The sequence below is a fragment of the Rhinatrema bivittatum genome, chromosome 1, assembly GCF_901001135.1.
Source record: "Rhinatrema bivittatum chromosome 1, aRhiBiv1.1, whole genome shotgun sequence".
In the NCBI taxonomy this organism is placed as follows: Eukaryota; Metazoa; Chordata; class Amphibia; order Gymnophiona; family Rhinatrematidae; genus Rhinatrema; species Rhinatrema bivittatum.
The window spans coordinates 160,516,667-160,539,864 of record NC_042615.1 but is presented as its reverse complement, the minus strand read 5'-3'; the positions used below and the strand labels follow the sequence as shown (position 1 = coordinate 160,539,864).

Sequence of the window (23,198 nt, the reverse complement as noted above, 5' to 3'; positions counted from 1 at the left end):
GTATGGGACGAGCCTGAGATAGACTTCCGGGATGCTCTGGACTCTTGAAAGCGTTCTTGCAGACGGCGGTCAATACGTCCAGTAAGGTCTATCAAGGAGTCCAACAATGTGGGCAATTCGTGAGCCACCAACTCATCTTTAATCAGAGGGCTCAAACCTTCGAGGAAGATGGAATGTACACAGTCTGAGAACCAGTGAAGTTCCGAAGAAAGGGTTCTGAACTCAATAATATAGTCCGTTAATGAGCGAGAGCCTTGTTGGAGATGGAGAAGTTATGACCCGGAAATAGCTCTTCGGCCTGGATCCTCGAAGACGGAACGGAATAGGGCCAGGAACTCCGGGAGATCTTGAAGGACTGGGTCAACACGCTCCCAGAGAGGTGATGCCCAGGCCAAGGCCTTACCATCCAATAGGGAAAGGTGTAGATAGTCTTGGTGATCACGTCTGGGAAGTAAGCTGGTTGCAGACAGAAGTGCATATTGCATTGATTCAAGAAGCCCCTGCACATAAGAGGGTGACTTGAAAAGCATGGAGGTGCCGATCCCAGATGGCCGAGACCTCTGCCGGGTCCATGGACTTGGCAATCTGTTATGGTTTGTGGGTTTCGTGGACCCTTGGCCCGAGGTGAGAGTTGTTACCACCTGTGGGAAGGAGCCCCACAGGTCTACACCATCAGGAGGTGAGGTCAGGTCAGCAGGAGCTCTGGGAGAGAATCTGTGGGGAGGTCTCGAGGAGCAGGGTGAGACACACAGCAATGAGGAACCCCACAGTAAGAAGGTTGGACTGGAGAGCAGTACCTGGCAGAGACCTCAGAGACGGTGGCGCTAGGCAGGTCCGAGGAGCGGGAAGCGTGAGGCAGGAAGTGTAGGAGGTATGCTGCAGAAGCAAAGCTGAGGGGCGGAGCTGCGTAGCGAGGAAGGTACTGATGTGATGATGTAGGCTAACCCGCGGAGCGGGGAAGCCCGAATTGGGTCTCCAGGTGATGACTTAGACAACTCCAAGAAGCGGGGAAGTTCTGGCAATCACTGGTGTTTGAACGTAGGCACTGCCCTGAAGAGCGGGGAAGCACAGTCTCTGGTGTACAACATAGGCACTACCCCGAGGATCGGGGGAGCACGAAGATAGGTCTCCTGAGTGGTGAGAGCGTTCCCAGAGTCAACCCCAAGGAGCGGAAAGCCAGCGGGCAGGATTCCTGGAAGGCGCAGGGCTAGCCCAAGGAGCGGGGGGAGCCAGGAGGCCGGGTTTCCAGAGAGAGCGCACACAGGTCCCGAGGAGCGGGTACCTGAGCCAGGGTCCAGAGTCCAAGAAGGGTCCAAGACAGTCTCCACAGGTCCGAGGACACAGGAGCTAGTAGAGTAGCGATGGAACTCGTTGCCAAGATGGCTAGCAGGGGGCGAAAGCGGTGCTTAAGAACCCTGACCAAATGATGTCATCAGTCAGGGACGCCCCTGAGGTTCCCACCGTAGCAACTTCAAAAGAGGGCCCGGTGGCGCTTGCGCCTAGGAAGGCCTGGAGACTGTGTGGGTGGTCGCGGTGTCCTGGCCACCACGAGGAACCATGAGATGTGCGGCGATAGAGGCTAGCCCCCGTCGCGAGCAGGCCCGGAGAGGAAAGCAGGGCAGTATAAGACGTGAGTAGATGCAGTTGCAGTCGTCTGCGACCGACGGTCATAACATAGGGACTCCCAGCATCTTTAATGTCTGGGAAATCAGAGCAGATAACTCATCTCTATGAAAGAACGGCAACACTGTCCTATACAGTTCCAATCCCGGAGGAATTTCCTCATCCTCCAGGGAGTAAGAATTGGCTTCATCATCCATGCCATCCAGGTCCCTATCGGGAAGACCGGCCGCCGATCTAGGTGTACTGCGATACTTAACCACAGCACCAGGTGTATGGTAGATCACCACCTGCGACTCTAACCTGGCAAGATTGGTCGGGGCCAAGGACCATACATGAAGAAAGGACTACAATCCTTGAAAAAATGTCACCCAAGAAAAAAGGTAGAAGGAGAAAGGTAGAAGGAGAAAGTTCTTTTTTACTCAACGCACAATTAAACTCTGGAATTTGTTGCCAGAGAATGTGGTTCGTGCAGTTAGTATAGCTGTGTTTAAAAAAGGATTGGATAAGTTCTTGGAGGAGAAGTCCATTACCTGCTATTAAGTTCACTTAGAGAATAGCCACTGCCATTAGCAATGGTTACATGGAATAGACTTAGTTTTTGGGTACTTGCCAGGTTCTTATGGCCTGGATTGGCCACTGTTGGAAACAGGATGCTGGGCTTGATGGACCCTTGGTCTGACCCAGTATGGCATTTTCTTATGTTTCTTATGTTCTTATGATCCATGCCAAAACTAGGAGGCACCTTGTCCTGTGCCCACTGAACTACCTTCCCCGGCTGATGAACCAGTTGGGAAGTTCCAAAGTCAGGCACCCCTTCTAACACTTATTTACCTAGGCACAAATCAGGCTGGGAAGAACCGGGCTTAGTAAAATAAGACAAAGACAATTCTTCCTGAGTTGCCAAGCAGCACTGGCACAAGTTACAGGGAATGCCAGGCTGAGCTGCTCAAATATGACAAGCAGCAGAAAGGGAAAGGTGCATAGGTTTCTTAGCTATAGACTCCATCAGCCTGTCAGTATGCTTTAACAGGCGACTGAAAGGTGTGCATCCAGCTGCATTCTCACTGTAAAAAAATAGGTGTCCAAAATTTAGGCATCTAAAATTTAAGTGTACTATTCTGTGCCTCGAGGGGCACCCAAAAACAGAGCACCCTCAATGTTGCTCAAATTGTGCATATAGGTAAGCGTGCTCCCCAAACAGACACCACTACTAACTGGACGCTCAAGCAGGCGACCAACTAAGCATCCAAAAACTGGGCACACAACTGTATGCACAGCCGGACGCACTCGCACAGCCGACAGTCCTGAAAAGTGCAGCCTAATGCGCAGGAGAACGCGCAAAAATGCTGCTGCAGCCTACCATGTGGCACACAGAGATAAGCCTAAGAGTGGGGCTTAACTGAAAATAGGCTGCTCAACCCGCTAGGCTGCCTACGTCCCTAAACTCCCTCAGAGGCGGGAACAAATGTTGAATTGGTACACTAAGCATGGAGACCATAAGAAGTAAGGAATCCCTACAAAAAACTGTTTTTTTGGGTTGTTTTTTTTATTTTGCTTTACCTGAGCTCAGCCCGTCCTAGATGAGTACAGAATTGGTCTTCGGCTGCAGGGATGGGGTAAGGGGAAGAGGGCAAACACTGTCACTGCCATGCTTGACTTCCTGCACCTGCTTGCCTATCAGCTGTCTTTTACAGCTAAATCCACGCTGGCTGAAAACCAGCTACCTGACCAAGGCATTCATCTGAGGGAAAATCCAATATATATTACCTCAGGAATTCTCAGCTGAGGGAGGGACCATATGGAAATACCACAAGAGAGCGAGGCAAATTAATTTTCTCCCTTCTTTTCTCCTTCTGAAAACTTTAAGCAATCCCCAGTAGGGAGAAGCATGTCCACCATCTGCTGGAGATGGAGAATACTGGCAAGGCTGATGTCACTGTAGGAGTATATAGACTTGAAGTCAGTTTTGCTCCATCTCCATCTGCTGGTAGAGGTACATAACCCACTTGTTCTGGATCCAGCTGTCTAAATGCTATGAACAATTACATATTAAGAAACTTCCTGGAGCTTAGGGGCAAGTTACAAATGCAGTACCTAGTACTATATCCCTACTGTGGAGGCATTTCATCCATTGAGTATTTCTTCACTGCAAAACAGACATACAAGCTGCAAAGTCAGATTCCAAACTTCATACATAGGTGTTATTTTGTTTCTTTCTCTATACATTTGTTCCAAGACATTATGCTGATCAAACATCCTTTGCTCACCTCTTTTTTTCATAGATGTAATACACCAGTGCTACCTATTTCAATTCTGACATTAGTGAATTCTAGTTTTTTAAATATCTTCCTATGAGATTCAAGAAGGTGTCTGAAGATAAGATCAAAAATAAAAGTTTGAGAGTACAGGAATATTTGCAGAGGTCTGAGAGAGTTAACTATAATTATACATGAAAAATAAGTGAACTTATATTGCAGAAACAATTCAGGCTAAATTATGCTGATAGACCAATAACCTTCAGCAAAATATAAACAATGTATCCTACTTGTGAGATTGCACAGTATTGTGTCTGGCCACTGTGACATATATAGCTTAGTCCCTGAGTTATATTCTTTTTTTTTTTTTTATTTGTAATTTATGCATTCATACAAAAATCAAGTATGCATTTCTCAAAACGTACATGTATGGCAAACGTAACACAATTATAATAAACAGGAAATGTTGAACAATAAACATGAGGTTTGGAATACAGACTCGCATGTGAATGCTTTCGTTATGTGTTTATTTCCCCCCCCCCCCCCCTTCCCACACTCCCCCCCTCCCCCCCCATCCCATGCTGTTGACGCGAGGCAAACACATAGCATGAAACATCTAGTACCAGGAAGAACAACATAGTACTGGGATGCCTCAAGCCCCAGGTAGAACATCCCGATAAAGGCAGCTACCAAAATTACCAATCCCTCCAGATAGTTGAGGCACACTCAGGCAGACACTCCACACAAGAAGCAATCTGGACAATGGTACAAACTCAAGCACATCATAGTACATCCCCTCCTCCGCAATCTACCCCTCCTGATGCCGTTTCCATTGTTCGAAACAGTTCCACCGGGACATGTGGCTTTTCAAAGCCTTCTGTTTAATGGCAGTCAGCCGGGTGAGATACCACACTTTGGTCAGGCGCTGAAGTACCCGGGCCCGTGACGGTATCTCCTTCTGACGCCAGAGCATAGCCAGCTCCGACCTACTGGCCTGAGTGATCTGCTGGATTAAATAAGTGTCCCCCTCAGCATATTCGGGTGGAAATATGTTAAGCAGAAATATTTTTGGTTGAGTAGGAATTGACACCTGTAAAATCTCAAATATTAGCGCACTGATCATGTTCCAGTAACCCTGGATTAGGCCACACTCCCACCAAATATGTAGAAAAGTGCCCTGTTGCCCGCATTCTCTCCAACATTGAGCAGATACTGAAGGATAGAATTTATGTAATTTCATCGGAGTCAAGTACCATCTGTATAGCATTTTATAATTTTGCTCTATAATAGAAGCAGACACGGACCCCTTCTTTGCCGCTCTGTAACATGCGGACCACTCGGACTCCGACAGTTTTCCGCCCAAATCCTTTTCCCAATTAGTAACATGTGCTGGGGGCACTGCTAGACCCTTGTTAAGTAGAGTGTAAATCCTAGATAAAGCCTTCTTAAGTTGATTCGCATGGTCACAAAAACCTTCAAACAGTGATTTACCTTTACTTAAGTCGGACAGAACGGGGCGTTGTGATATGTAGTGTCTAATTTGCAGATAGAAATAATGGTCTGTTCTCGATAAGGGGAAATCTGTAGAAAGCTCAGAAAATTCCTTAATCACCCCCCGGTTCCACACCTGTTCCAATGCTTCACACCCAAGGGCCCTCCACCTAGAGGCCAAGGCCTGAGACACTCCAGGGGGGAAAGACTTGTTATAAAAAATAGGGGTCTTAAAGAATATTGTTCGGTCCCCCACCAATTCCTCTCGCCACCTGTCCCATATGGAGAGAGTATGTGCAATGGATGGAACAGCCTCCTTCGGCAGTATACGTGCTGACTGAGGAAGCCAGACCACCATCTTTGGGGGTAAGTCTCCCATGAGGGCCCCCTCCAGAGTCACCCATCGTTTATGACTTCCCTCTACATGCCAGTCAATGACATACCGTAGCTGAGCTGCAGCATAGTAATACTGCAAGCACGGTACACTCAATCCACCTCTATCTTTGTGTAGTTGTAAGACCTTACTGCTAACCCTGGGGGGTCGCCTCTTCCACAGGAAGCGATAGAGGTGTCTCTGCCACAAACGTAGAGCTGAGGATGGAACAGGGATCGGTAATACTTGAAATAGATATAAAAGCCGGGGTAAGACATTCATCTTAATAGTAGATATCCTCCCCCACCAGGACAACTCCAGTCTGTCCCATTTTTGCAGATCCTCCTTAATGGTATTCCAGGCTGGTTCATAATTCAAAGAATATAGATCCCCAAGTTCTGCCCCTATTCTAACGCCCAGATATTTTAAAGATTTTTTGACCAGTTTAAAAGGGAACTTTTGTTGTATCTCTCTTACCTCTGCGGCGTTGAGAGTGATATTAAGTAGTTCAGACTTGTCCATATTTAATTTATAGCCAGATACATTGCTGAAGGTGTGGAAGGCCCTGACTAACGGTGGAAGGGAAGTTGAGGGATCCACCACCGTAAAGAGCACATCATCTGCGAAAAGCGAAAGTTTGTAGTCCTGACCGCCTATGTTAATCCCCCGGATCTCTCTTGAACTTCGGATATATTCTGCTAAGGGCTCTAAATATAGAGCAAATAAGAGCGGGGACAGAGGGCAGCCCTGTCTGGTTCCCCGTTCAATCGGGAAAACTTTAGAGTAGCCCCCATTCACCTTAATGCACGCATTGGGATTGGTATATAATCTCCTAATCCATGTAAGGAAATTACCACCCATCCCCATCGTATGCAGAACCGAAAAAAGGTAATCCCAGTGGACAAGGTCAAATGCCTTTTCCGCATCTACTGTGAAAAGGACCATGGGGAATCGTTTAACCTTAGCATACCAGATGAGGTCCGCAACCCTCCGCACATTATCTCCCGCTAATCGTCCTGGGACAAAACCCGTTTGGTCTGAGTTTATAAGCGAGGGAGCCACATGTCCCAATCTAGTAGCCAAGATTTTAGCCAAAATTTTTAGATCTAAATTAATTAGGGAAATGGGTCTATAGGAACCACATAAGGTGACATCCCTACCTGGTTTAGCCAGGATAGTGATCCCCGCTTTGTTAGCATCTCTAGCTATTTCCCCAGTCAGCAATAGATTGTTGAAGGCTGCCACCAGAAGTGGGGTAATCACCTCCCTAAGAGATTTATAGAAACTACCGGTATATCCATCTACACCGGGAGACTTGCCGGACTTCAATCCTGTGATAGCCCTGGACACCTCCTCCCCCGTGATAGGTTTATTCAAATATCTTTGTTGAACCTCCTCCACCCGTGGCAAAGTGACACCCGCAAGGTAAGTATCTATCTCAGTTTGCCTGATCTCTTTTTGCTGGGAGTACAATTTATGATAAAACTGGATAAATCTCTCACGAATTGCATCGGTATCAGTAAAGACCTCTCCAGACTCGGACTTGATTTTTAGAATCTGATTCTGGGCAGCCCTCACCTTTAACCGGCGAGCCAGTAACCTCCCGGCTTTATTGCCCCCTTCAAAAAACTCCTGCTTGGCCCTGTCCATTTGAAAAGCTATTTCCCCCAGCGAGAGGGACTTCAATTCCTCTCTCAGGGTCACAAGTTGCCTGGCTACATCTGCACCCCCCTCCCTCTTATGCCGTATTTCCAATTTCCCCAATAATTGTAGAATTTCAGTCCGTCTCTGGTTTCTCTGTTTCAATAAGTGGGACGCTCTAGCAATTAGTTTACCCCTTGCCACAGCCTTAAAACAGTCCCACAACACATTGGCGGATATCCCGGAATCTGTATTTTCTACTATAAATGTTTCCATCTCTGCTTTAAGCTGTGTGACATAATCAGCATCCGCTAGTAAACTCTCATTGAGGCGCCAAAAACGATCACCAGTCTGGAGTCCTAGTTTATGTAAAGTAAGGGAGACAGCCGCATGATCAGACCATGTAATGGGACATATATCGGAGGCACATACTTTGTTAGCTAGGTCCCTGTCCACTAGGAAGTAATCTATGCGGGTATAGGTTTTATGTGCTGATGAATAATAAGAATAATTCCTTTCAGTAGGATGGTGAAGTCTCCAAATATCCAGGAGCTGCCAGTCTCTCATTAAATGTTTTAACCCTTTCCTGTGCCTCCGTGAGTGACTGCCGCCCCCTCCATTAGAATCAAGAAAGGGGTATCTGGTCAGATTAAAGTCCCCCCCAATTATGAGGGAACCTTCCACCCACTGCTTTAAGGTCTCCGATAGCTTTTCAAAGAAAGGTCCCTGCCCTGTATTGGGCGCATAGATATTAACTACTGTATACATATTGTTACCCAGCTTAAATTTCACTATAATGTACCGACCTTCTACGTCTCTCACCACAGATCCGGCGTCGACTGTCAGATCCTTAGAAAATAATATCCCCACACCCCCGTACTTATGACCCACGCTAGCCGCTGCATAAAATTGTACAGGGTAATGGTGCGATATCATAAGTTTCTCATATTTCTTGCGCAGATGCGTCTCCTGACAAAGAAGTATGTGTACCTTATCCCTAACCGCATCCTGTAATAATTGTTTCCTCTTGTGGAAAGTATTGAGCCCTTTTACATTCCAGGACATAACCTTTACTTCACCCATGGTCAGTGTGTTTGTGACTATACCTGTATTTCCTAGCACTCATGGTCTCGCTCAAAGTCCCCAATCGCCTCACTGGTGGTAAAATTAGCAGAGTTGCCGCTACCGCCCTATCTCCCCACCCGAATACCTGGACCCATCCCTCCCTCTCCCCCCATCCCTCCCCCCCTCCCCAAGTCAGCGACCCTCATCCCCCGTCTGTGAAGGACTAACGCCATTCAGAAATTGGCTAACTTCCCTGAGCCCCCCACCTCCCCCTCCTGCTACTGATCTATTCAAAACCAGATGACCATCCGAACATAACAACTGTATGCTTACATTACGCAGTAAACTTAATAACCTGATTAAACAAACTTGCTCATCGCAGGGTCCACCCCATCTGGGTGAACCCGGTACTTGCAGCACCAGTCCTCCCACAGGTTGGACCTCCGAACTCAGTAGATAAAAACCTGTAGGCTTAGCGGAATTGTTCAAGTCCCTGTATCTTGAGCCTCCCGGTGATCACTGATATTCCTGCGAAGCCTTTTTCCTCCGTGAGTGACTCTCTGCCAGCGCTGTGTAGTATTTGCAGAGGGCCTCGTCTCCTCCGAGGGCTTAACGGCCTGAGTGAGTGTCATGAGACCAGCCGCTTGTAAGATTTTTGCCGCTTCCTCCACCGTAGATACTCTGGATGAAACTCCCTGGATTGTAAACTGTAAGCCAAAAGGGAACAGCCATTTGTATCTGTGATTTCCTGCTCGCAGAACTTGTAGCACCTCACGAAATTCTCTTCTTTTCTTAATAGTAATTGGTGACAAATCCTGGAAAATCTCTATTTTCGCACTGTGCCAGTGAAAATCCTCCAGTGTCCTTGCTTTCTGCATAATTTTCTCTTTGATGGAAAAACTGTGGAAACAGACCACAATATCTCTGGGAAAGTTACCTCTGGGCTTGGTGAGGGCTCTGTGGGCTCTATCCAGCAAGATCTCGGGAAGGGTCTCCTCTGCCTGGGAATCATGCCAAATTTGTGCACAAATGTCCGCGATCACCTTATGGCAATCCTGGTATTTTTCATCCTCTGGGACCCCCCGAAAACGAAGGTTGCCCCTCCTGGAGCGATTCTCCAGATCCTCCAGCCAACACGCCTGATCCCTCACACTTTGCTTCATAGTCCCCATTTCTTTTTGCAACGACATCACAGTAGAATATTGTTCTTCATGCTGGTTCTCCAGCGTGTCTATGCGCTCCCCCAGTCCGGCAAAATCCCTGCGGAGGTCAGCAGCGATCTGCTGTATTTCACATTTTAAGTGCCCCAGCCCTTCTTTCATTTCCCCGAACCACCTCTGGAAGTCTCCCCGGGTCACAGCATGCTCACCGGCTGCCCCAGGTGATTCGGCCTCCTCCGTGGATGTTTGGTGCTCCTTGCTCTCTGCCGCGGCCACGTGGTCGGCCATTTTGTCCCGCTGCGGCTCGGCTGCTCCCGCAAAAGCAAAATGCTGCAGGTCCGGGGTTTTTTTCCGCAGCGACATGAGAGCTCTTCCCTGCACTCCAGAGCAAGTTGGGAAGCGTTTCGCGGCGAAAATACTGCGCTTTGAGGGCGGATGGTCACCGTTTATACCACGATGTGGAGCGGAGCCCGGGTCTCAGGCAGCCATCTCCTTTGGTGACGTCACTTCCTCCCCCTGAGTTATATTCTAAGGTCAGGATTGTTTGTTTATGTATGTTCCATAAACATAGTTACTATCGTTGTGAGTTTACTTCATATAATACTCGCTATTTTGTAGCAGATGGATATATTACTGACCACACATGATGGAGAAATAAGGGGCTGTTATATCAGTTTATGGGAAGCTTGGTGAAAGTGAAGCAACTGAACAGCTAATGAGGCTATATAGTCACCATCTTAGCAGGCTAGACATTATGGTCTTGGACAAGGAACTGTGGGAATGGAGGAAGAAGTAGTAAAGGATACTTGCATTACATAGAAAAAATTAGAGCTTAACTTTCAAACCTGTTCACGCATGTAAGTGGACACACAGAGATTTACATTACTGATTTAGAATCTGTGTGGCAGGAGCTGCAAAGCTTATAAAATACTTTGTAATGTGTAAAAAAAAAATAACACGTTTGTGTATAACCCCGATTTATATACAGTATTAGGTATTTTATAAAGTATGCATGTATACTATTTTGAAAATGCTTGTGGGTGCATACTTGAAATCATCAGTTTGTTGACACCTCCGCCGGTTCACTCAGACCATCATTTCACCCTGAACCCCACCAGCTCACCTAGACCTCCCACCCAAAAACTGCAGCTAAGAGACAAGTTCAATGTAATATGTGCCCATCAGTTAGCAGGTGTAAAAGTATAGGAATAAGTTTGGTAATATATGGATATTTAGCTAAGTTATCCAGATAACTAAACCCATTCCCAGAAATGTCTTTTTAATCCAATTTAGCTGTAAAACTGGCTGAATATCCCAAAACTTGCCATTTAGATGGATAACTTATGAATTGTCCATCTAAATGGCTTTTGAATATTGACTTCCTGGATACTAATAGTCGACTGGAGACAGGTTTACCTTTGGTTTGGACATAGTAAGCTGCTATGGCACTGAGATTTACTTGTATTGATGAGGTGGCTAGACCTGACTCAGAAACAGGGTAATTTTAAAAGGAATGCGTGTTCCCATAAACGAGCATATCGTGCGTGAGTGGAGAGATGCAAATTTAAATTGTGCTCGCAAGTACGCACGTATCATTTAAAGTGTATTCCGTCTAGAGCTTTAGCGGCTTTTACATACATATGCAGGCGGATTTTAAAACATGCTTATGTGAGGGAAAAGCAAAATTGCTTACCTTGTAATAGGTGTTATCCCAGGACAGCAGGATGTAGTCCTCACATATGGGTGACATCAGTAATGGAGCCCTATGTACGGAAAACTTCTTTAAAAGTTTCTATGAAACTTTTGACTGGCACCAGAGTGCCTACTGAGCATGCCCAGCATGCCATGATATTCCCTGCCACAAGGGTCTCCCTTCAGTCTGGTTTTGTAGCAATTAGCGTTAGCCAAAAATAAAATAATAAAACGTATCGGACCCAACTCCGCGGGGTGGCGGGTGGGTTTCGTGAGGACTACATCCTGCTGTCCTGGGATAACACCTATTACAAGGTAAGCAATTTTGCTTTATCCCAGGACAAGCAGGATGCTAGTCCTCACATATGGGTGATTAACAAGCTAGAGGCTGAGTCATTTTGTGGTGAAGCAACAGTGAAGTATTGTTGTTGAAATGAATCAGCCGAAATCACAGCAGGTTGGATGTAGAAGGAGTTGGGGTTATACTGGAAACAAGTTCTTTAAGACAGATTGTCCATATGCTGAATCTTGTCTTCCTTCTTTGTCTAAACAGTAGTGAGCTGCAGAGGTGTGAAGAGAACTCCATGTTGCTGCTTTGCAAATGTCCAGAATAGGTACAGAGCGAAGGTGTGCTACTGAGGTTGACATTGCTCTGACTGCATGTGCTTTTACTCGCCCTTGAAGAGTAAGGCCTGCCTTCTCATAACAAAATTGTATGCAATCTGCTAGCCAATTTGACAAAGTATGTTTACCCACTGGTTTACCAGGTCTGTTTGGATCATAGGATACAAATAGTTGACTGGATTTCCTATGGACTGTAGTGCGGTTTAAGTAGAAAGATAATGCACGCTTACAGTCTAAGGTATGTAAGGCTCTTTCTCCCTGGTGAGAGTGAGGCCTTGGAAAGAATGTTGGTAAAACTATGGATTGATTGAGGTGGAATTCCGTGACTACTTTTGGAAGGAATTTAGGATGAGTACGGAGGACCACTCTATCATGTAGAAACTTTGTAAAGGGTTTGTATGTGACTAGAGCTTGTAGTTCGCTGACCCTTCTAGCTGATGTAATGGCTATAAGGAAAACCGTTTTCCATGTAAGAAATTTAAGGTCACAGGTATCTATGGGTTCAAATGGAGAACGCATAAGCCTGGTTAAGACTACGTTCAGGTCCCATTGTATGCTTGGGGAATGAACTGGTGGTTTAATGTGAGTTAGGCCTCATGAATTTACTGACGAGAGGCTGTGTAGAGATAGATGTGTCTCCCAGCTTGCTATGATAAGCTGAGATTGCACTCAAGTGTACTCTTACAGATGAAGTCTTAAGACCAGAGTCTGAAAGATGGTATAGGTAATCTAGTAGTAAGGTAGTGGGGCAAGTGAAAGGATCTAGTGCTTTCTGAGTGCACCACAAAGTAAACCGTTTCCATTTGTAGGAATAATTCTTTCTAGTGGAAGGTTTACGTGAGGCTATCAGCACTTGAGATATAGTGGTTGGAAGGTTGAGTGGTTGTAATATCAAGCTTTCAACATCCATGCTGTCAGGGACAGGGATTGAAGGTTGAGATGGCGCAGCTGACCCTGTTCCTGAGTTATGAGATTGGGAGCTACTCCCAGGCGAATGGGATCCCTGACTGAGAGATCTAGAAGTGTGGGGAACCATACTTGTCGAGGCCAATATGGGGCTATGAGTATCATGGTCCCCTTGTCCTGTTGAAACTTCACTAGAGTTTTGCTTATGAGTGGTATCGGTGGATACGCATATAACAGGCCTGAGTTCCAATGGCGAGCAAAAGCATCCCTTGGTAGGCTGTTCTGCTGCCAGAGGAGAGAGCAGTAATTGTTCACTTTGTAGTTCAGATGGGATGCAAAGAGTTCTATTGTTGGTTGACCCCACCGTTGAAATATCTTGGTTGCTAGCGTTGGGTCTAGAGACCACTCGTGTGGTTGGAAGTGACGGCTGAGGCGATCCGCTACTGTGTTGTGGATGCCTGCTAGGTAGGTGGCCCGTAGAATAATTGAGTGTGCTAGGGCCCAGTCCCAAATTTGAGCTGCTTCTTGACAAAGGAGATAGGAACCTGTTCCCCCTTGTTTGTTGATGTACCACATGGCTACTGTGTTGTCCATTTGGATCAGAACAGTCTTGTGTGAAAGGCAGTCCTTGAACGCATGTAGTGCATAGCGTATAGCTCGAAGCTCCAGAAAGTTTATTTGAAAGGAGGCTTCTTGTTTTGTCCACATGCCCTGCGTTTTTAGATGACCAATGTGCGCTCCCCAACCTAAGGTGGATGCATCTGTAGTTAAAGTCACTTGTGGAACTGGTTGCTGGAAAGGTAGGCCCTTGAGCAAGTTGATCGTTGATGTCCACCAGAGAAGGGAAGATTTCAGATCTTGTGTTATCTGAATGGGAGTGGACAATGGTTGAATGGCTTGAATCCATTGATGTTTCAGTGTCCATTGCATTAGTCGCATGGTCAATCTGGCCATGGGAGTGACGTGAACTGTTGAGGCCATGTGTCCGAGTAGGGTGAGGCACTGATGAGCTGTAACTCGAGACTGATTGCGAATAGAGTGCGCTAGGAGAACGAGCGTTTGAGCACGGTCTCTTGGAAGAAAAGCTTTTGCTGTGATGGTGTTGAGATCTGCACCTATGAACTGCAACTGGTGAGATGGGATTTCTCGTAATTGATGAGAAATCCCAAGGAGTAAAGCAACTTTATTGTGAGCTGGAGAGAAGTGAGAGCTCCGCTTTGTGTTTGGCTCCTGATGAGCCAGTCGTCCAAGTAAGGAAACACATGCACTCTTTGTTTGTGAAGATGTGCCACTGCTACTGCAAGATACTTTGTGATTACTCGAGGTGCTGATGCTAGGCCGAATGGTAGTACTCGATATTGGAAGTGTTGCCCTTCCACCAGAAATCACAGGTACTGTTGATGAGGAGGAAAGATGGGAATGTGAGCGTAAGCGTCTTGAAGATCCAGAGAGCAGAGCCAATCCCCTTTTTGAAGAAGAGGTAGCATGGTGCCCAACGATACCATCCTGAATTTCTCTTTCTTTAGAAATTTGTTGAGATTTCTGAGGTCCAGGATAGGACGTAGGCCCCCGGTTTTCTTTGGAATGAGGAAATATAGGGAGTAGAATCCTCTGCCCCACTGAGGCCTGGGAACTTGTTCTATGGCCCTGGCATTCAGAAGGGTGGCTAATTCTGCTTGTAGAATTGTGGAGTGATGAGACACTGTCCAAGATGAAAGAGGAGGATTTTCGTTTGGTACAGTGAAGAAATCCAAGCGGTACCCTTGAGCTGTAATTGAGAGTACCCATTGGTCTGTTGTGATGGAGGTCCAAGTTTGATGGTAATAAGCTATTCGACCTCCCACCGGTAAGTGTGGAAGAGGATTTTGAGAATGGTTTCTGCTCTCTGGCTGGTTTTCAAAAGCCTGATGTGGATGCAGTAGGCGCAGGCTGCTGGGGCCTAGCAGGCCTCTGTCGAGTTTGGGAACGCTGTGTAGGGCGTTGCTGTCTGGCTCTGGTAGCAGGAGGATAATATCGTCGAGGGCGATAATACGGTTTCCTGACTTCTCTTCTAGGAGGCCTCCTAGAAGGTTGGTGTGTCTCTTGAGGAAGTTGAGACAACTGTTTCAGGGTTTCCGTGCGGTCCTTTATGGTTGCCACTGCCTCTTTGACCTTGTCTCCAAAAAGGTTTTCACCTAGACAAGGTAGGTCTGCCAACCTTTCTTGTACTTCTGGTCTGAGTTCAGAAGATTTTAACCAGGCCCATCTTCGAGCTGTTATACCTGAGGCCGATAAACGGGAGGCTGTTTCGAAGGAATCGTAAGTGGCTCTCACCTCGTGCTTGGCCTGCTTCTAGGCCCTTATGCATGAGGCGGAGGAAACCCTCTTGAAACTGGTCTGGTAAGTGTTGGGAAAGAGTTTCAACCTGTTTCCACAGGTCACGCTGATACTGGTTCATGAATAATTGGTATGAGTTTATCCGTGAGACCAGCATTGCTCCTTGGAAGATCTTCCTTCCTAAACTGTCTAGGAAACGACTGTCTTTACCTGGAGGTGTGGAAGCATGTTGTTTCAGCCTCTTAGCCTTTTTCTGGGCTGATTCAACCACTACAGATTGGTGTGGCAACTGAGACTTTTGAAACCCTGGAATGGGTTGTACGAGATATGTGGCATCAGCTCGTTTATTAACTGCTGCCACAGAGCCAAGGTGCTCCCACATCCGGTACATTAGCTCTTGCAGGACCTCGTGCACTGGAATAGCTAATATTTCTTTAGGAGGATCTACGAACTGAAGGACCTCCAAGGTCTTTTGCCTAGTGTCTATTTCCGAGAGGAGAGAGAATGGGATAGCGTCCGACATCTCCTTTATGAAATTAGAGAAGGAAAGATCTTCTGGTGGTGATTTCCTTCTGTCCTCTGGTGGTGAAGGTTCAGATAGGATATCTTCTTCAGATGATAGATCATTCTCTGAGTCAGTACCAGTATCCAGTGGATGTCCAGATGGTCTAAGTGGCTTAAAGGGGACCTCAGACATTGGTGTACGTGGTCTGACAGGCGGAATAACTCCTGATGGACCAGGCAGTGGTTCTTGATATGGATCTGAATCGAAATCCTGAGGTGAAGTAGAAAAAACCTGAATTAGGGAATCCAATTTATCCATTAATGGTTGAAAAATGGAGGATTCTTGAACTGTCATCGATGGTGGCATCGGTGCCGGTGGCTGAATAGGAATCGACGGCATCGGTGGCACAGACGCCGGAACCGGCGGCATCGGTATCGACGGCATCGAATGTTGCGGTGATGATATTGCTGGAATCGGCATCGAGGGCACCGGTGTTGGAACCGGCGATGTCATCGGGATCGGTGTCGAGGGCATCGCTGGCGTAGACGGCTGAGGTCGTGGCATTGCCTCGATGAAAGCATCTCTGACCGCTTGACGTATATACACATCAAGTTCCGCCCGCATGGATGGTGAGAACAGAGCACCCATGGGGGGAGGCGGTGACGGTACCTCCTCAGAGCCCTGAGGAGGCACGGTTCCCTGCGCCAGAACCGGCGGGGATCGCCCTTTCGATGACTCTGAAGCCTGATCCTGGAGCCGAGGTTTCTTAGTCGGTGTACCGCCCTCTGTCGATGGCTCGCCGGGTATCGAGGTCGCAGATATCGTATGCGGCCTACGGTGCCGATGCTTCTCTTTTTCGCGGGCTTTTTCACTGCCCGATGTCGACGCCCTGGACGATGGTGAGGGGGAGGAAAAGGGAGCGTCTCCCGACTCACCTGGTAGACGCTTTTTGAATACGACTTTTCGAATCGACCCAGCTGGAGACGATTGAGTTGAGGTGGATGGAGCTGAAACTAGCTGTATTTTAAACAATTGCTCCATTTTCTCTAGTCGTAGACGACGGCCCTTTGATGTCATCGTGGCACACAAGGGACAAGTTTTAACATCATGCCCTTCACCGAGACAGAGGACACAGTCCTGGTGAGGGTCCGTAATGGACATGTTCCTGGCGCATTTGGGACATTTTTTGAAGCCTGAAGCCATTTTTGGGGCCGGACAGCCGTCGACGGCCAATGACTCAGGACAAAAAATTTGGAAAAAACGGAACGGAACCGCGAAAATCGAAAACTTACCGCGATCGGTGTTTACTAAGGGGAGACCCTTTGCGGCTTGAAGTTTTCTAACTTTTCTTTAAGTTAAAGTTGTGGAGAATTCCACAGGACTCCTAGAGACCGTGAGGCTAACTGCTTCGCGGAAAAAAGAAGACTGAAGGGAGACCCTTGTGGCAGGGAATATCATGGCATACTGGGCATGCTCAGTAGGCACTCTGGTGCCAGTCAAAAGTTTCATAGAAACTTTTAAAGAAGTTTTCTGTACATAGGGCTCCATTACTGATGTCACCCATATGTGAGGACTAGCATCCTGCTTGTCCTGGGATAAAAAGTTTTCCCAAACAGTCCACCAGTTTGCCCAGTTCATATCGAGGTCTTTAACACACCTCTGGTTCTTCATCCTGCAAGCCCCCTACTTGACCCCAAACTCTCACGCCTTGCTAAACACCCTAAAACTCGAAATCTCCAGATTTGCTCCTCATCAGGACCAGGAATGAAGTTACATGGATAACAAGCCAATGTGTGTCAAGGTCAGCTTTTTAAAAATGTGGACTTGTAAGTCTTGGCCCCACCTCAAAATGCCCATGCCCATTCCCTACCCCCTTCTTCACAAGCACATGGGTATGTTTGTATGTACTTCATGACTTCTTAAAATGCATGTTGCTTGCACGAGGCCTGCATACATGTGTATGTAGCCGTTTTTGCATGAGCATTGCTTTTAAAATCGACCCAAAAGGGAGCAAATAATTCAGTAAGGATTTGGTTCTGCATATGAATGGATCCAAGCTGTTGTGTTGACACCATGTAGATAACCTTTTCCATTTAAAACCGTAAGCTCATCTAGTTGATGGATTTCTGGCAGATACTATTATGTGCTCCTCCTTTTTGGGCAAGTACTATTCTTATCATTGAGCATCCACATGCAAGCTATCAGGTTGAGGGAGGGAAGGTTTGGATGAAACAGAAGTACATTTTCTTTAGTTAACTGGTATGAATCCAGCCCAAAAGGAATCTGAGAATGGCTGGAAAGCTGAACTAGATATGCAAATCAGACTTGTCTGGGCTACACTGAAACTATAAGGATTAGACTGGCTCAGTCCTTCAGTACTTTTTGCACTGTTCTGGCTATTAGCAGAATCAGTGGTAAGGTGTACATGAGATCTGCATTTCAGTTGAGCAGATAAGCATCCTAAGTGGATCTGAGTTTGTTGGGAAGAATGGAACAAAATTCTTTTCTAGTTTTCTGACTTGCTCGGCTGCTAACAGGTCATTTGCTGGAAGTCCTCAGAGACAGAATAGTCTGTCAGCTGTTGATTTTTCATGTAGCTGAGAAATTCTGCTGAGGCGGTCTGCTAATGTTCTGGAGATTCTGGGAAGGTAGATCGCTTGCAGAACAGCTTTATGTTTGCATGCTCACTCCTATATTTTTATTGTTTCTTGACTAAGTGCCTAAAATCCCAAGCCTTCTTGTTTATTCACATACAGGCCGATACAGTACAGTGCGCTCCGCTGCGTTTGGCCGCATGTTTTCGACATGCTATTTTTACCCCTTATACAGTAAGGAGTAATAGCGTGTCGAAAACGGGCAGCCAACCCCCCCGAAACTAATAGTCCCCGCAACATGCAAATGCATTTTGATGGCCCTATTAGTTATTCCCGTGCGATCCAGAAAGTAAAATGTGCAGCCAAGCCGCACATTTTACTTTCAGAAATTAACGCCTGCCCAAAGGCTGGCATTAATTTCTGCCGGCACCGGGAAAGTGTACAGAAAAGCAGAAAAACGCTTTTCTGTACGCCCTCCGACTTAATATCATATCAGTATTAAGTCGGAGGCCCCAAAATTAAAAAAAAAAATCAAAAATGAAAAAAAAAAATTTTAATCGGCTGGCGGCCCGCGGGTTGAAAGATGGATGCTCAATAATGCTGGCGTCCGTTTTCCAAACCCGTGGCTGTCAGCGGGTTCGAGAACTGACGCCGGTAAAATTGAGCGTCAGCTGTCAAACCCACTGACAGCCGCCGCTCTTGTCAAAAAGGAGGCGCTAGGGATGCGCTAGTGTCCCTAGTGCCTCCTTTTACCGCGGGCCCTCATTTGCATACTGGATCGCGTGCCCAGGAGAGTGGCCTGGGCGCGCGGGTGCTCGCCTTGGAGCGCCGGCTCTCCAGCGAATTTTACTGTATCGGCCCGATAGAAAATAGCAATTTGATTGTCTGTTTGAATAAGAATTCTCTTCCCTTGAACAAAGAGAGTTAGAGCATACCTTACTGCTCTGGAATTTGTTGCCAGAGGATGTGGTTAGTGCAGTTAGTATAGCGGTGTTTAAAAAAGGATTGGATAAGTTCTTGGAGGAGAAGTCCATTACCTGCTATTAAGTTCACTTAGAGAATAGCCACTGCCATTAACTGTAACATTGGAATAGACTTAGTTTTTGGGTACTTGCCAGGTTCTTATGGCCTGGATTGGCCACTGTTGGAAACAGGATGCTGGGCTTGATGGACCCTTGGGTCTGACCCAGTATGGCATTTTCTTATGTTCTTATGAGACTGATCTGAAATTGTTTCTCTAGGAATGACCATGTACCTTGAGTTCTAAAGGGCCTGTTTGGGCCCTCCAACTTTTTGTGGCAGTATCCATTACTAAGGTTACTTGGTGACGAGATAGTTGTAGTGGAGCTGCTTCCTGAAGAATGAAGGAGTCTAGTCACTAATGCAAGTCCTGCTTCATTTCTGTTGAAATTTCCACTTTGGTTGTCATGGGTTTAGCTGGTCCCACTGAAAACGAAGGCCACACTATAAGAGACGTATATGCAAATGGATCAATTGATTGCTGCTGCTATGTGGCTGAGAACAACTGTCACCTCTTTGGCTATTGACTGATCCATGTTCAGCAGTCTGTGAGCTAATGCTTGGAGAACCTGCATGCGATCTGATAAGAAGACTGCTCTTTTCTGCAGAGAATCTATCCATGTCCCAATGTATTTGATTTTTGGAAGGGAATTAGAGTTCATTTCTCAAAATTCATGAGGAAGCTGAGCAACTGTAGGAGACATATTAAGTTTTGCAGTGAGGTTGGAATGCTGCAAAAGCCAGTCATCCAGGTAAGGAAAGATCTGGATGCTCTGATGGCATAGATGTGCTGCTACTATAGCCAGGCATTTGGTGAAAACCCTTGCTGCAGCTGATAGACCAAAAGGGGAGTACTTTGAACTGAGAATGAGAAGAAACCACCATAAAGATCAGGTATTGCCAGTGGGAGAGATGGATGGGACTATGAGCATAAGCCTCTTTTAGATCCAGAGCACATATCTACTACCTCTTCTGGATGAAGGAGAGAATTGTATAAAAGGAATTTATTTTGAATTACTTTCAGAGTACATGCTTGTTCTGGCTTCTTAAATCCAGGATTAATCTCAGTCTCCCAGATTTCTTGGGGATGATGAAATAGCAGGAAGTAGAACACCTGACCATGCAGATGAGGAGCCCTGTGGGGACTTGCTGTGATAGGCTGGCTCTAATGGTACACACATGAAGTCAAGAGAGTCTTTATTATATAGCCGATGATGGAAATAACCCGAGGAGTCTTTGCACAGAGGAGGGTGGGTCCCAAAAGAGTGCTCTCGCTGATATTCCGCAGGGTGACCTGCGGAGATGAACTCTCACCAGAAGACTGTGGATCCGGTAGTGGTCCGCAGAGTGGGGTACGCTGTGAATCCACACTGTAGATGGCAGGCCTGTAGGGTAGATCCAGTAGTGGTCCGCAGAGCGGGGTACGCCGTGAATCCACACTGTAGCAAGGTGAGAGAGAGACTTGAAGCTAGAATACTCACTCTGTCACGATGAGGAAGGTAGGGACCTCCGAGAAGCGGAGGTCTAGGACGAGGCAAGACCCCCGAGGAGCGGGTACCAAGAGCGTCCTAGCTGGAACAAGCTGACCCCGAAGGGTAAAACAGGAACGTAATAAGGCCCCCGAGAAGCCGATACCTGGGTCGTCCAGAGAGAGTATAGAGCGAAGGCGTCTGTAACCTGAGCGAAATCAGCAGGAACGTATCCTTGCTAACTCGTAGCTGGAATGGAGTTTAGAGTTTAAATACCCGGAGGTAATGATGTCATTCAGAGGGGACACCCCCAAGGTTACTGCCATGATGTATGTAAAAGGAGGGCCAGCGCGCGAGCCCGTGCCCTAGGTGATCGCAGAAGGAAAATGGCGAACGCAATCACCCTTGTTGGTCGGGGACGCCGGAGCGGTCAGCATGTGGAAGCGGAGGCAGCCATCTTGCCAATTGGGACGGAGAAAGGCAGAAAAGAGGTGAGACAGAGAGGTTGCAGGCGTCTGCGGCCAACGGGCGCAATAGCTGCATTGAGTGAGATGGTTCCAGATTGAAGACTGAGAGGTGAGGAAGCACGGAAATTTGGAGAAATGAAAATGTATCCGTACTTCACAATCCTGAGAACCCAGCAATCTTTGGTGATCTTGCGCCAAGCCTCTAGATAGCAATGGATTCTCTCCATACCGGAGAAGATAGTTGCTGGGTTTGAAGGCTGGTCAAAAACTTGGCGCAGGTTTGGGCTACATTGCTTTTAGCTGACAGCATTCATACTGTCGAGCATAAGTTGTAATTTGTTGTTATTGAACTAGAGATGACAACATCCAGTATCACTGAAATTTCCAGAAAGGGTATCTGAAAATATAGTCTCTTCAAAGCATAGAAAGTGTGCCTTGCAGAAGACTGCTGCTCCGGTCTTGTAGAGAGGGAGTGGAGTGGAGTGGTGTGGCCAATTTAATGTCAATCTTTAAAAAGATCTCTAGAAATTATCTGGGAAACAAAAGACTGGTGAGTCTGACCTCAGTGACAGGAAAAATCATAGAAACTGTTCTAAAGAATAAAATCACAGAACTTATAGAAAGACATGGTTTAATGGGACACAGCCAGAGTGGATTCACACAAGGGAAGTCTTGTCTCACCAATCTGCTACATTTTTTGAAGGGGTTAACATGTGGATAATGGTGATCCAATAGATAGAGTGTATTTGGATTTTCAGAAGGCGTTTGACAACCCCCCCCATGAAAGATTGCTAAGAAAAATTAAAGTCACGGGATAGGCGGCAATGTCCTATTGTGGATTGCAAACTGGTTAAAAGATAGGAAACAGAGTAACACTAAATGGTCAGTTTTTTCAGTGGAGAAAAGTAAACAATGGAGTGTCTCAGGGATCTGTACTGGGACTGGTGATTTTTAATATATTTATTAATGACCTGGAAAAGGGGACAATGAGTGAGTTGATCAAATCTGCAGATGATACAAAATTATTCAGAGTAGTGAAATCACAAGTGGACTATGAGAAATTGCAGGAAGACCTTGAAAAGATGGGAGATTATTCATCCAACGGCTGACAAAATTTAATGCGGACAAATGCAAAGTGATGCATGCAGGGACAAACAACCCACAGTATAGTTACACGATGTTAGGTTCCATATTAAGAGTTACAACCCAGGAAAAGGATCTGGGCATCACCATGGCCAATACTTTGAAATCCTCGGCTCAGTATGCAGTGATGATCAAAAAAGTAAAACAGAATGTTAAGAATTATTAGGAAAGGAATGGAGACGGCAGTTACCTTGTCTTTTCTTATACTTGACAGGCACCAATTGCTTTGGTTTTTATTTTTGCGCATTTGATCTATACATGGGCAATTTTATTTACAAGAAAAATGCGGACATATCTAGCAGACAGAAATATTATTAGCTGAGAAAGCTGCTTTTGATCAAAGAGTTGAGCAGCACAAAAAATGCATAGAATCACTCAATTCAGTGGTATCACAGCTTCAACAGAAAAATCAAGTCTGTTTATTTATTTAGCCATTTTATATTTATTTATTTATTTATTTTATTTAACATGTTTTGTATACCATATATTCGATTTTACCATCATAACGGTTTACAGGGCAGGAAAATTAGGAGAGTAACAATAGAGTTTTAACACAGAATATAACATCGTTCCAAGTGAAGATCACAATGATTTACATCATGACAAATATTATAGCTGGACAATTATATTCACTTGATATGTTCATATATCATACATTTTAGCGAAAGATACATACATTGAATAAGGTGGTCAGATATATACAGGGATGAGGTAGCACTTTTAACACAAGGTGCCAGAGGGATATAAAGTTGGGAGTTGAGAGAAGATGTTTCAGATATATTTATTTGGGCTGGGTTGGAAAGTAAAGTGGTATTGAGTTCTTTAGTTAGGTTCATAATGAATTTGTCTATGTA

General features: G+C 46.1%; 1 protein-coding gene across 3 annotated transcripts in view; it reads right to left on the bottom strand.

The window, feature by feature from the left end:
• Positions 1-23,198, bottom strand: part of SMIM14 (small integral membrane protein 14) — a 235,850-nt gene that overhangs the window by 116,511 nt on the left and 96,141 nt on the right. The window lies entirely within an intron of this gene.